We start from the raw sequence: 14,144 nt of genomic DNA on the forward strand, positions 1-14,144 counted from the left end.
AGGGGGCACCCGGATTTGAACCAGGGACCTCTTGATCTGCAGTCAAATGCTCTACCCCTGAGCTATACCCCCTGGTTTGTTAGGTGCCTAATGAATACCTTTACACCTGTGTTGCAACACCCACCTCCTCTGCGCACTGGAATGCCTATTAATTTTTAGAAAGTTCTGGAAATATGGAAAGTTTCCCTTCAGGAAATGAGCACCTTTTGGCCCTGCTCTTCCACATAGATGCCCCCTAACTCTGGCTCCCAGAAACTTCTTTGCTCACAATCTTGCAGTCGTATTTTCTCAGCACCACTTTGAAGGCACTGCTTGACAACGCATTGCTAAGAGCTGGACCGCTTGTGCCTTCCTTGCTGTCCTCAGCAAGCTCCATGACTTGCGACGCGCCCTCTACGCCCTCCCTTCTCACCCTTATCCCCCCACACGGCCGATGGATCCCAGGCTTTGTTGCCCATCTCTCTGCTCTGTCCTCCTTCCATGGCTACCTCCCGGCTTTTGGCAGGGTCCTGACTGAACCCAGACGAGTTACTGGAATTACTTAGCCAGAGAGGTCACAACCCCCAACCTGGGGCCCAAGAAGCTGCCCCAACGGTCCCAGGGGCCCTCACACCAGAAGGTCAGCCCAGCTGGAGCAGCAGGGACTGTGGCCGAGACCCAGGACCAGAGATGCCTCTTGCAGGAGAAACTCCTGCCCTGAGGCACAGCACTGCAGCCCTAGGAAGTGAACCTGGCCCCTGGCCAACACATCACCGAGATCAAAAAGCCATTGATGCCCCAAGTGTAGAGAAAAGACACCCGCCCAAAGGGACACGAGAGGCAGTGAAAGAGCCTGTCGTGTCTGCATGAGGGAGACCAGCGCTCAGAGCGCACAGGGACTTGCTATGGAAAACCCCTCCCTTGTCCCTGCAATCTATTTCAGGGACTTATGCTTATTTCACAGGTAGTGAGCCCTCCTTGTTGGGGAAAAATTAAAAAAGCAATGTCTCTGCATCTTTCGACAGTGGCCACAACATTAAGCATAGAAGTTAGTAAGCGATAAACGCTACAGCTGGAGGGAAAGATAGCGAAATTGACAACGGCGTCTAAGTCTGGAGCAAATACAGATTTTCTGAGGCACCACCAGCCAAGCACTGTTGGTGTTTTGGTGTCCGTTCCTTCAAACTTGACCACCACCTCCTTCCCCTGAGTTTGGACTCTCCTCTATTGGCAGAGATGGGCAGTTCACGGCCACGTGATGGCCCTTACCCTCCACAAATCATGATACTCGATGGTGCGATGTTGAAAGCCTTCTCTTGAGAACTGGAAACAAGGCAAGGATTGTACCTAAAACCAGAGATGGTGTAATAAGAAGAAAAAAAAAAGGGTGGGGTGGGGTGGGGTGGGGGGAGGAATGGAATGGAAGAAACAAAACACCCATTATTCATTTATTCATGGATACTCTGATTATCTTCGCAGAAAATAAGCTACAAGTGATTTGAATTACCAAGCTTAATAAACTTCGAGATAAAAAATGAAATTATTTAAAACCAAATCTACTTCTATACACCCGTAATGAAGAATTAGAAATAAAACATTTGAAAAGATGTTATTTAAAATAGCAACAAAGGGGCGCCTGGGGGACTCAGTCCCTTAAGCGTCTGACTCTTGATTTCTGCTCAGGTCATGATCTCTCAGTTCGTGAGTTCGAGCCCTGAGTCGGGCTCTGTTTCTGACAGTGTGGACCCTCTTGGGATTCTCTCTCCCTCTCTCTCTTTGCCCCTCCCTGCTTGCACACTTCGCGTTTTCTAGCACGTTACCAAAATGGCGTTACACTTTGTGTGCTCTTTCTCGTCTCGCTGCTTTCGCTCCGCGGAAATGTTTTCCCCTGGTCTGGTCATCTGTGTTCTTTCCAGTGTTTGGCTATGACCACGCTTCTGTGAACAGTCACGCACGAATCTTTGGCTACGCACTTTCATTTCTGTCGGGTAAATACCTGCCAGTGGGATGACTGGATCAAAATGGTTGCGGCATTTTACATTCTGGCCAAGAGCGTTCGCGTCCCGGCTAGCAGCATCCTTGTCGACGCTTGGTGTGGTCAGCCGTCCTGAGGTTGGCTGTTCTAACGGATGTGCAACTATGGTAGGCAGTTTTCATCGCACTGTGGCTTGGGTTTGCATTTCTGCAATGACTAGAAATATCGCATGCCTTGACATGCGCTTGATATCGCTGGAACCACTCTCCCAGCATCATTTCCTGGTATAGGTTCAAGGTAGAGTTGGCCGAAAGAAGAACTATTGAGTGGCATTTGGGAGGTGGAAGTGAAGCGGCAGCCGTGACTGTCTGAAAGTCGTTGTGACATACAGACACCAGATATCAGCAGATCCCAACTCACCTGGGCTCTCCCCTGTTGTGTCCAGGTTTCCTTCCCAACTGCCAGCCCCATCCATCACCAGTAGCCCCAGGGCCTTCACCAGACACTTGCCTGAGGATCTACAGAAGTGGTAATTTTCCACCAGGCTTTCCCCAGCCCCTTCCTGGCGCCATCCCAGTGGCTGGATGTGCTCCGCTTCCCAGATTCCCCTTCATCTCTGTTTCCACCTTGCCACGCCTTAGGAAGGCTCCAAAGTGACTGTTCTTTGGTCCTCCAACTCCCTCTCCTGGACCGTTCCTTCTACCGGCTCATCACAGAATTGTGCAAGGTCTTCTTTCTATAACAATTCCCTTCTTCAAAAATACTTGCGGTGATTCCACTGCTCAGATTGACTACTGACCGGCACGTCTCAGTGGGTTTATTTTTTTAAAACTTTTTCATTCATGTATGAAACATACAAACATGCACAGATCATCAGCATTCATCTTTCTGAGAGACAAAAAATGAATACACCTGTTGCAACCCTGCATCCAGAGTCTGAGAAATAGAACAGTATTCAGAGGTGGATGGAAATGAGATGCCAGGAGTAATATAGGAATAGCTCTTCCCTGAGTCTACATGTTCATATTGCCTGAATTTTTGAATTACTTTACTGTTTTACATTTCAAAAAAAAAAAACCCTGCAATAAGTATGAGGAGATAAATCTAAAGACAAATGTAAACAAAACCCCAAACCCTAATGGTGTAGCATATCGGTCACATGGCCCCAAAGAAGAAAACATTCTCAGTGCTATATATTCTAAGGGGGAGGGAAAAAAGAGACATTGAACCACGTGAGACGTTGAACTGCAGTTGTTTGGGTACAAGTTACAAAACCTATTTTTGAGCAAGTGAGTAAATATATTGATATTTGGAGGAACCAGAGGTCTAATTGTGGGGGACAGGGGACATTACTATGGAATGGAGGAAGGCAAGGAAGAACCATAGAGAGGGATTGGAATTGTAAGCAGCAGTGTGAATACACACACTGACGCACACACACACGTGCACACACATTTCCTAACGCTGCCCTCTCAAAGGGGCTAGAAACAACGACTCGGTTCCAACGAGCACTCCTAATGCTCGTATTGTGGTTATTAAACACCCTCAAAGGGAACCAGGAACCCTTGGAGAAATTGCTGATTCCAGGGCTGGGCAGGAAACCTAAGACGTGAACTATGTAGCATGTTGTTCCGGAAGGTGAGAGAGCGCTCAAAAACTGGTGAGTACGTGTGGACAGAACATAGGGCTAGCTTGAAGAGGCTCAGTGTTAGCTCAAGTGGGGACAATTTGAGAATCAAAAGAAATAAAGATAGGACTATGTTATAGCTCATTATTAAAGAATCCATGAATCCACGTTAATACCGTTTTTTACATTTTAGATGGGGAAAGGAAAACAGCTTTTTGCCAAAAGAAGCCAACTAATACAAGTAAAAGGACTGATAGAAATATAAAATCACCATTTTATAACCATCAGGGTAATAACCGAGTTAAGTAAGAATCACTAATGGTTGCTAAGCATGCAAGGTGAAAATTGTTGGGGAACAGGATATAGAAAAATCTGTCCACCATCATTTTAACTGAATAATCAAATTCAACCACATCAATAGTGGAGTAAAGTGACATCACCCTTGAGGTAATGCATGGACATAAGATAAACATATATAACATAAACATAATATAAATATAAATATAATAGGGGGCGCCTGGGTGGCTCAGTCGGTTAAGCATCCGACTTTAGCTCAGGTCATAATCTCAACATTCATGGGTTTGAGCCCTGCGTCGGGCTCTGTGCTGACAGCTCAGAGCCTGGAGCCTGCTTCAGATTCTGTGTCCCCCTCTCTCTCTGCCCGCCGCCTGCTCCTGCTCTGTCTCTCTCTGTCTCTCAAAAATAAATAAAACTTAAAAAAATAATAAATATAAATATAATATGACATAAAACCTGAGAAGGACTCAATATCACCTATGTAGTCATTCCATCAAAATACTGAACTTTAAATGATGAGGAAACAATCAGATAAATCCTTCTCTCCGAAAGTAACCCACTATTCTAACTTTTTAACACATTTTTGGCCTGTGAACTTCACATACTCTTGCCCCCAGTGTTACATTGGTGAGATCCAGCCATGCTGTCCTATGTGTGTTGACCTCCGGGACGGTTCTGTCCATCACCCAGCTTGGGCGCTTCAAAACTGTCCATTACCTGAAAGAAAATAGAAGAGTGGAGAACTATTCTGGGTTAAAGCAATCTAAAACCACGTGACAACCACATGCAGTGCATGAAACTTGACTGGACCTTATGTTGGAAATAAAAGACAACTATCAGTGACTTTATTGGGACAATTGAGAAATCTAGATTATGGATTGCATAATAAATTATTGGATCACATCGTTGATAAGCCTCCTGAGGGTGTTGTGATTATGCAGACAGACTGCCTTTCTTCTCAGAAAATCCATGTTGAAATATTTAAGGGTGCCAGGATGTCTTTGATGAACTTTCTAATGTATCAGAAAAACCTCTCACACATACATAGAAAGAAAGAGAGTGTGGGCACGAGAGCAAAGGTGGCAAAATGTTAACAATTGGTGACCCAGGCAGAGTATTAACATTTTCATTATCGTGGTGCCTGGGCCGCTCAGTCGGTGAAGCATCTGACTCTTGATTTTGGCTCATGAGGGTCAGGATCTTGCGGTTCATGCATCCAAACCCCGCATCGGGCTCTGTGCTGACAGTGCAGAGCCTGCTTGGGATTCTCTCTCTCCCTCCCTCCCTCCCGCCCTCTCTCTCTCTCTCTGTCCCTCCCTCACTCGTGCGTTCTCTCTCCCACTCTCTCCAAAATAAATAAACTTAAATTTTTAAAAAAATTTTTCATTGTATTATTTTTATAACTTTCCTATAGCTTTGAGATTTTTCTAAATAAAAAGTTAGATTATGTGCCTATCTTTCTCCCTTTACTGTTTGTGATATCCAGCCATACTATTGTACGTGAGAAGGGTTTTTTTCCTTCCGTTGCCGTATGGCATTCTGCTATATGAATATTCGTTATTTATCTATGCTGTTGAAAAGCTGTCGCCAGCTTGGGGCTATTAGGAAGAAGCAGCTATGAAAATTCCTGTACCTGTCTTTGATGAGCTCACGTATGCGCTTCTGTTAGGAGCACAATTGCTGGGTCATTGGAATGCAACTGTTCTGTTTCAGTAGTTAATGACATACAATTTTCCGAAGGAGTTATATGTACCAATTTATTGGCCATTTGGACAGTGTCTAATGTGAAATGCCTACTCCACTCCCATTCTCCTACGGGGTCCTCTGTCTGTTTTCTCACTGATGCGTGGGCATTGTTTTTATATTTGGATACAAGTCCTTTGTTAATTAGATGCATTTCAAATCTCTTCTCTTTGACCTTCCGCTTTCTTAAAGATGTCCTTTGATGAGCTGAATCCTTAACTATAATGGTCTGATTTATCAATCTTTCCCTTTATGTTTAGTGCTTTCTGTGTTCTCTTTAGTAAATGTTTACATTTGCACCAGACCACAAAGATATTCTTTTAAGGTTTCTTCTAGAAGCATATTGTTTCGTTGTTTACATTCAGAGCTACAGTCTACCAGGAACTGATTTTGGTGTAGGGGGTGAGAATCTATGCCTTTTTCCACATGGTTATCCAACTAACCCAGCCTCGTTCATTGGAAAAACTATTCTTTCCCTCACTACTCTGTGCACTGAATTTGTCATAAATCAGGTCCCCATTATCTCACTACTTTCGATGTCTTTAATTTTTTTCAGTGATGGTTTATAGCTTTCTATAGAGAGACATTGTACACCTTTGATTATTTTTTTCCCTCGTAGTTGGTTTTTTGTATGTTATTGGAAATAGAATTGTTTGCAATTTTTCTAACTTTTAAATTTCTGCCATATAGAAATAGGATTGATTTTTGTATTTTCATATTTGTATTTGTATTTGTATTTTTGTATCTAGTGACCCGGCAAATTCACTTAATTCCAACGGTTCATCCATATATTCTTTTGGATTTTCTACACACACAATACTATCAACTGTGATTAATGACAATCTTATTTCTTCCTTTCTTATTCTTTATGCTTTTTATTCCCCCCCCCCTTTCTTTTCTCCTTATTGCACCAGCCAGGACCTCGGAAACCTAGCTGAATAGAAGCGATAACTCTGCATGTCATTTCCTCTTTCCCAATCTCAAAGGAAAACTTTCCAGTATCTCCTCATTAAATGTGATGCTTACCATGACAGTCTTCTAACACCCTATATCAGATTAATAACATTGCCTTCCACGGAGGGCTGAATAATGGCCTCCAAAGATGTCAAGTCCTAATCCTTGAAACCTGTAAATGTTAGTTTATATGGAAAAAAGGGTCTTTGCAGACGTGGTTAAGGACCTTGAACGGGGAGATTATCCTGGATAATCTGGGTGGCCCTAAATGCAATTGCAAGAGAGGCAGAAGAAGATCTGACACAGACAAAAGAGGAGAAGGCAATATGGACACAGACATGGAGGCGAAGTTTGGAGGGACAGACCCACAAACCAAGGAATGCAGACACCAGAAGCTGGAAGACACAAGGAGTGGATTCTCCCCCGGGAGCCTGCTGACACCTTCATTTCAGCCCAGTGAAACTGACTTTGGACTTCTGGTCTACAGAAGTGCAAAATAATGAATGTGGGTTGTTTTAAGCCATCAAGCCTGTGATTATTTGTGACAGCAGCCATAAGAAACTACACCACCTATGAATAGTACGCCAAGTATTTTTTAATCCTGAAGAGATGTTGAGTTTTTCAAATGCTATTTCTGCATCTATTAGGATGATGGTGTGATTCTCCTCCTTTACCCAGTTAATGTGATGAATTATATAGGTTTTCAAATATGAAATCCACCTTTGATTCCTGGAATCAATCTCACTGGTCATGATGTTTTATCCTTTTAGATATTCTCAGATTCACCTAGTTCATAAGAAAGATCAGCCTCTACTATTCCATTCTTACCTTTTCAGGTTTAAATATCAGTGTTATCCTGGCCTCATAAAATATGTTGGGAAGTATCCCTTATTTTTCTAATTCTCTGGAAGACTGTATATACGTGTAGTATTCATTCTTCCTTACATTTGGAAGAAGAATTCACCAGGGAAGCCATCTGAGCCTCAAGTTTTCCTTCTGGGAAAGTTTCTAGTTAGAAAGTCTATTCAATAGGTAAGAAAATATTCGACTTTCTATTGCTTCTTGGTCAGTTTTTATAAATTGTGTTTTTCAAGCATTTTGGCATTTTTCTGGAAAATTGCATCTAGTTTTTCAGATGTCTTGGCATAAAGTTGTTCACAATATTCCTCTTATGTCTCTTTGCTGTCTTCAGGACCTGAACTAATCTTTCACTTGTCTTTTTTTTTTTTTTTTTTAAGTAGGCTTCACACCGTACGTGCAGCTTGCACCTTGACCCTGAAATCTACCGACTGAGCCAGCCAGGGACCTCTCCTTTGTCATCCTTCGTATCACCCATAAGTACCTTCGTTCTTTGTCTCTTGATCACTCTTGCTAATGGCTTATCGATTTTGTTAGTTTTTTCACGGATCAACTTGGCTTTGTGGATCTTGTCTGTGAACATTTGTTTTGCGTTCTTATCTTTATGAATTCATTTTTTTACATTTGGGGGTTTAACTTATTGTCCTTTTTCTAATTTCTTGAAATGGTTACTTATAGTATTGATTTCCCAGCCTTGCTTCTTTTAAGGATTTCAATTTCTAACTCGGTGTGATTTGAGCTGTAAACTACAAACTTTGCCTATGTTCTATTTTCATAATCATCCACTTCGAAATCTTTTCTGGTTTCTCTTTTTTTTTTTTCTTCTTTTTTCATTTTATTTTTTATTTTTTAAAATTTACATCCAAATTAGTTAGCATCTAGTGCAACAATGGTTTCAGGAGTAGATTCCTTAGTGCCCCTTACCCATTTAGCCCATCCCCCCTCCCACAACCCCTCCAGTAACCTCTGTTTGTTCTCCATATTTATGAGTCTCTTCTGTTTTGTCCCCCTCCCTGTTTTTATATTATTTTTGTTTCCCTTCCTTTATGTTCATCTGTTTTGTCTCTTAAAGTCCTCATAGGAGTGAAGTCATATGATATTTGTCTTTCTCCGACGAATTTCACTTAGCATAATACCCTCCAGTTCCATCCACGAATCTTTTCTGATTTCTATGTGTTATTTAGAAGCATGTTGTCTAGGAGCGCCCGGGTGGCTCAGTCGGTTGAGCGTCCGACTTTAGCTCAGGTCATGATCCCACAGCTCGTGAGTTTGAGCCCCACGTTAGACCCTGTGCTGACAGCTCGGAGCCTGGAGCCTGCTTTGGATTCTGTGTTTCCCTCTCTCTCTCTCTGTCCCTCCCCAGCTTGCACTCTCTCTCTCTCTCTCTCTCTCTTCTCTCTCAAAAAATAAGCATTAAAAAAAAAATCAGAGGCACATTGTCTAATTTTCCATCCCCCCCATGCTTCAGACATTCTAGTTCCTGTCTAGAATGTTCCTCGCCCCACCTTGTCGGCCTAGCAAACTCCTATCGACCCTTCGCTATTGCTTCAGGAAGCCTTCCCTGTTCCCCAGGCAAGAGGTAGCACTCCTTTATTCTGCTGGGTTTTGTTTCCATACTGATCCTGCTGTCATTGGTGACGTGCATGTCCGACTCTCACTGGACGGGAGCTCCTTTTAGGCAAAGACATCTTTCATCCCTGTGCCAAACCCTGAGCAGTTTTTGTTGAACAAATGCACTTGTGTGCTTGTTTTCCTAGGACAGTTTTAATTTCAGATATTCCCTTTTATCCATAGGAATCTATAAATTGTCCCAGATTTTTCGATGTCTAGGGCCTGAATCACACCTCCCAGGCTCCCTCTTAGCACCAAAAGGGACGTAAAAGTCCTTTGTTATACGAAAAACCCTGGGGCTTTGGTTTAGGAAATATGGTCTCCTTGATTATATAGTCTTCATGCCCAACACCAGGCTAAGGACCTGCGAGGTACCCAGTATGGACTTGTTGGCTAATGTCTACTGATTGGGCTTTGTCCCTGGCCAAGCTGGAAATAACTCAGTGCCCCTATAAAATATTCCTCATTTCAGCTGACTCGCCTTTGATGTGACAGGGTCCCCCCTCCCCAAGCCCTGAAAGCCATTAGGCAGTGTTGTATTCGTTACGAGGTCATCCGAAATTGATGACTCAATGGTCAGCCTTATAAAACTTCAAAATCTCTCATAAAAATGAGTCAGAATCTAGTAATAAGCTTGTTTCCATTATAATTAATAATGTCACTGCTGGGGTGGGCCGTGTTCTGCACAGTAAGTGTTCTTTAATGTACATGGTGAGAAATCTAATGTTTGTAACTATTTTCAAAAGCCGTGGGGAACGTAGTTTTGGGGAAATTCAATAACTTTAGTTATTGAATTTTTTAAGTAAGTCTAAAAGCCAACTCTGATGCTTGTTTCATACAAGTCTGGATTTTTCCATATTTGGAGTTTGCTTAAAATAAGCAAACATTCTTTTGCTGTACCCTCCTCACCTTTACCAGCTTCAGGTGACTTGACTTCTGCCCCGGGAGAGGCCAGGCCCAGAGCCTTTCCCTTTGTTGAGGAAGCCTGGAATGTCTTCGGGTTCAAGACTTCATTCCTGAGGCTCAAAGCTCTGACCCCATGGAAGACGCAGGGGCCCTGGGATGATGGGTCACTCTCTAAACCATCATCGCCACTGGCACGCTCAGCGTAGGCAAGTTTTACATCAGCATATGAGAATAACTGAGGCCACGGAAGTTTCTAGAAAGCATGAAGGGCGATCATGGAGGCCAGGGCACTGAATCTTCCTCCACACAGTTGCCACACGCCCACCTTACCCCAGCTCTCGAAAGCCTCCTCAGGAGCTAACCTCCAGGTTGGCTGAGGGTGACGTCATCACAGTGGAAACAGCAACACCAGAGGCCCTGATGCTAGCTCTCTCGAACTGAGGCACGGACCTTCCCACCGCCGCAAAAGAGAGGCCCCATTGCGGGGCAATGTTCTCTGGGGGAGCCCTTCCTTCGTCCCCTCTTTTCCCTGGGTGGGAGAAAGGCTTGAGCGAGAAGTCAAGCTTGAACAGACCCCACTTGGGGCCCAGGATGCCTATCCCCATGCCTGGCCAACTTTCACCCCCAACTCTCGGTATCAATGAGGCTAGACTAGGTCAAGCTGTGCTAGCACTCAACCCCCAAATTGTGGGACTTATTCCACCATAGGTTTGTTTTATGCTCCCGGGACATGTGTACCTGTCAATGTCTCCTAGTCAATGTCTCCTCCCTCCAGGATGCAGGCTAATATTACAGCCACTCTCTCAAATCTCGCTGATTGCCGGAGTGGAGGGAAGGGAATCTTCGGAAAGCCCCAACTTATAATTAAATGTTCGGCCCAGAAATGACAACTCACTGGCCAGACCTAACCAGAAGAGGCCAAGAAACGCAATCCAGCTACGTCCCTCTGGGAAGCCAACTGGAAATATTTGGGGAACAATATTTGGTGATGACTACCACAACCTTTTTCAAAGGCCTAGGACTGACTTTTAGGCTGTGTGCCTGGTCCCAAGGGAAAACCTTAGGCCTAAGGGTGCAGCTGGAAAAAGGGAGATCCATGCATACTGTTTGTTGTACTTGACCCGTCACAGGAAGTACAACAGGGCCTTCTGGGTGAGTAGCCCTTGCATCTGAACCGTCTGGACCACGTGCTTCAGGCCTCCCCCATCGCCTGGGCTGGCGTATGGTCTCATGTTCACCAGTCTCCCCCCTCCTGCTGGGCGAGCTGCAGATGATCAACGACTACCCCAACCGTGGATTTTTCTGGAAGCGTGGAGGTGATGGGAGCATGGTGATGGGTAATGGACCAGCAGAGAGTGATGAGCTCATGAGACCCTAGCTCATCACACCCACATGAAAAGATCAGTCAACGTTAATACCAAGTGATGACCTTATGTTCTGTAAACCTACACTCTAGCAAGCATAGTAGAGGACCCCAGAGGCATAAGAAATAGCCCTTGCTCGCAAGAAGCTTATAATCTATGAGGCAAGTTAGGACGCTATTACCTCGTGTCAGACTTTTTCTCTAATGGCAAATGAATGGTACCAATATTAAGCTAGCAGCTTGGCCAAGGCAGAATTCATTGCAGACGTGACTGGAATGGAAAGGCTTTGTGGGAGAATTAGCCGGTCTGGGGCAGATGAGGGGCTTCACGTGGATAAAAGGGGAAGTGAGGAAAGGCACAGGCATGAAAACCCTCACGCCTGCTCTTTGCACATGTGTGAACAGACAGCACCATAAAGTTGGAAATGGAGGGAGAGGTTACAGAAGGTCTTGAATATTAATCTAAGTGTGTGTGGGTGGGTGGGGGGGGTCACTTTATACTTTTTGCAAGGAGAGGCTGGAGGGCCAGTGACCAGGGATACTTTGCAATGGATTCTTTTTTTTTTTTTTTAATGGCCATGTACCTTCTCTCTCTCTCTCTCTCTCTCTCTCTCTCTCTCTCTCTCTAATGTTTATTTATGTATTTTGAAAGAGAGTGTGTTTGTGTACATGAGCAGGGGAGGGGCACAGAAAGAGGGGGAGACAGAATCCCAAGCAAGTTGGCTGTTGGAGCAGAGCCGGACGTGGGGCTTGATCCCAAAACCTGTGAGATCATACATGACCTGAGCCGAAATCCAGAGTTGGGAGCTTAACCGACTGAGCCACCCAGGCATCCCCACAATGGATTCTTATCTTAGGCAGAAGGTTGGGCCAGTCAATGATTTCCTAAACTTGGCTGCACATCAGAACCCCAGCCCCACCCCTCCCTACACCCACCCCTTACTATAAGCTTACTATATGTTAAAAATAGATCTTCCTTTCTAAAAGTCGCCCCCGCAGTACTCAGGACCTACCCCCAGAGATTTTGCTTCAGTGGATCTGGGACGGGATCCAGAAATCCGTACCCTTCACAAGCTTTCACGCAGTGACAGCTCGTCTGAGAATCCACTGTGATGGGCAGTTTCTACCTTTTGAAGTGGCACACATCAAAAGTTGAATTTTTTTATTTTTTATATTAAAAAGATTTTCTCTTAATGTTTAATGGGCATTTATTTTTGAGAGAGGGAGACACAGAACCCGAGGCAGGCTCCAGGCTCCGGGCTGTCCACACAGAGCCCGATGCGGGGCTCGAACCCACGAACCGTGAGATCATGACCCGAGCTGAAGCCAGACGCCCAGCCGACTGAGCCCCCCAGGTGCCCCTGGGGAGTTGAATTTTTAAAATCACATTCCTGAAAACTAGTTCCTGTTCCTAGTCCCTTTGTTTCTGTTGTAGGTGCACACTCCCCTCCCCCTGCCCCCCCAGCACCTCCACGCTCTCCCGGAATTTCTGTTCACGTAAACTACACATCTGGTTGGCCACCACCTCTCACTGCGTATCATTGCCAGCCCTCTCGGTTGCTCCTTCCTTTCTGTTCCCACTCCTGCGACACTTGGCCAGACATTTCCTCGCCTCACACTCGGACCCCACAGTACCTTCTTCCCAGGCTCATCTCTCACCCCTTTGACCCCTCCCTGTACACACCACCATCGGGTAAGCCTCCCGGTCGGCATGGCACCTGGCTTATTCCCTGCTCAGCCACAGTCACCGAATCCAGCCCCTCAGCCTGCGGAAAGTTGGTAAAGCTTGTCACAACACGGCTCAGCCTGTCTTCCCTCGTGGCTTCAAGTCTTGGCAAACCGGATCGCGTTCCTTCTCAATGTGCCCTGTGCCTTCCTACCCCCCTGTTTTTCTAGGCTGTTCCCTAGCTAACCCTTCTACGACCACCCTCTGGTCTGCAATGCCCTCTGCTTATTAAAAATGTTGCCCATCCTTTAAGATCCAGTTCAGATTTGATCTACTTTATAGGGTCTGCCCTGTTTGAAAAAAGAGAAAACCATATATGTGTATAACAACCCCCCCCACACACACACACTTATCTGCCAGTCTTCAGAAATACAAAGATGGATGAGTCCAACCCCCTGTGGGAGCCTTGGCTTTCAACTCTGCTCAGAAGGGGTGCTCTGTATTGGAAGTAAGAACCAAGCGAGTCAGATCCGCTGTCCTGGGAAGAATTCATCCGAGAGACACCCAGGCTGCACCCAGTCCCACACTGCTCACATCCTCTGTGAGGCGAGTAATATATTTCCTCCTGGAAGAGCTGGGACCCCGAGGGGCCATATCACCATGGAGGTGACACCTCTGTTTCCTTGAGAAGGAAGAAGCCCCCACCCCTTCTCCAAGCTAATCCGGGAACTGGCCAACCCGTGGTCTCATGACAACATGAGCAAGCTCTCTTACACAGCCCAGCACATAGGTCACAGTGAGAGCAGACATAGTGGTCTTCAGTTAGGTGGAAGGAAATTGGCATGAAAGGAAAGCCAGACCCAGGAAAGTTACAGAACAGCCCGGTCCAATCTCCTCATTGTCCGTCTGAGAGGCTGGCTGTCTTGCCTGAAGATCTGTGCCAGCTAATGGCATGACTTTCCAGTCTCTGGCTCTCACTTCCCCCCGCCTCCCGTAATACTCCAGGGTTCACGTCCCAACCTACACCATGGGCTTGGGCATGTTCCCATGGCTGGTTTTTTGTTTGTTTGTTTTTTTAATGTTTATTTTTATTTTTGAGAGAGAGAGAGAGAGAGAGAGAGAGAGAGAGAGAATGAGTGGGGGAGGGGCAGAGAGAGAGGGGAAC

At 45.2% G+C, this 14,144-nt stretch overlaps 1 non-coding gene across 1 annotated transcript; it reads right to left on the bottom strand.

The window, feature by feature from the left end:
* On the bottom strand, positions 1–72 carry TRNAC-GCA (transfer RNA cysteine (anticodon GCA)). Its single transcript has one exon. It is a non-coding gene; the product is annotated as a tRNA-Cys (tRNA).
* Between the last annotated feature and the right edge of the window lie 14,072 nt (positions 73–14,144).

This window comes from Neofelis nebulosa, chromosome 4 (assembly GCF_028018385.1).
Source record: "Neofelis nebulosa isolate mNeoNeb1 chromosome 4, mNeoNeb1.pri, whole genome shotgun sequence".
NCBI classification, from domain to species: Eukaryota; Metazoa; Chordata; class Mammalia; order Carnivora; family Felidae; genus Neofelis; species Neofelis nebulosa.